Below are 991 nucleotides of genomic sequence, written 5' to 3' on the forward strand. Positions count from 1 at the left end.
TTCTTTCTGCGCCTTCTCCTCCAGTGTGCAATCAGTCAGTGCATGATTACATTGCCATCAAAAAATCTGCACGAATATATCGCCTATCATCGTTATTAAACTGACGACTGTTGTTTGGAAACTTTTTACATATCGCCCAACCTTACCATCTTTGTACCAAAGTATTCTAGTCAAATGTGAGGCCACCTGTCTGATACCTAAAACTTGGCTGAAAGTGGGTCATAAAACAGTATGAATATCCCAAGCAATGCAGCAAGTTTACAACAGAATAACTGAAAAAGAAAAAAATGAGGGTATTACAATGGCCAAGACATCAACCTAAACAATTTCTTCAAGTTATCGCTGCTGTATCTCAATATTCCTGTTCCTATAGATGACTGTTCCCCAGTAGATACTTAGCAGGCACCTTTTGTATATTAACAAAATGAAATGAACACAAAAGAAAGTTAAGAAAATACATCCAAGGAAGGTTAAGCTATTAACCTGACACTCTAAAGTCTACCTGAACCACCTACTGATTCAATAGCACGGTAGGTTTGAAATGTAGACATCAGTAGGTAAAGAGTTAACAGTCCAATTTCGTAGGTTCACCGAGCAACTAATGGGACAAAATATCCATGTAAGTAAAGGTAAATGACTTGAGTGTTGGATTGGAGACTTGTTCACAGCCATTTAGTAATCAAATTCATTTTCAGTCAGTTAAAAATGATTTAAACAACAGAAACATGTATTTGGCCTCTTTATTGTAATAATATGATTCATAGTTAGTTTCGTAAGAGACGCTCTGACTGGGCATCTATTGTATGTGGAAACAACATCGACGTCTGTCCTCTGTGGAAGAGCTTTTGCCTGTTTCAACATAGTTTGCCAGGTGCAGATAAACTGACAGCATGCATTACAATACCTGCTCTGTGTGACTCAGTGTGGGAAACTCTGTGCTAATATATTTCAGTTGTAGTGAGTTTTGATTCACCTAAGTTAGCCGCCCCCC

The sequence above is a fragment of the Pundamilia nyererei genome, unplaced genomic scaffold (assembly GCF_000239375.1).
Source record: "Pundamilia nyererei isolate P.nyererei 1_Seehausen unplaced genomic scaffold, PunNye1.0 scaffold00226, whole genome shotgun sequence".
In the NCBI taxonomy this organism is placed as follows: Eukaryota; Metazoa; Chordata; class Actinopteri; order Cichliformes; family Cichlidae; genus Pundamilia; species Pundamilia nyererei.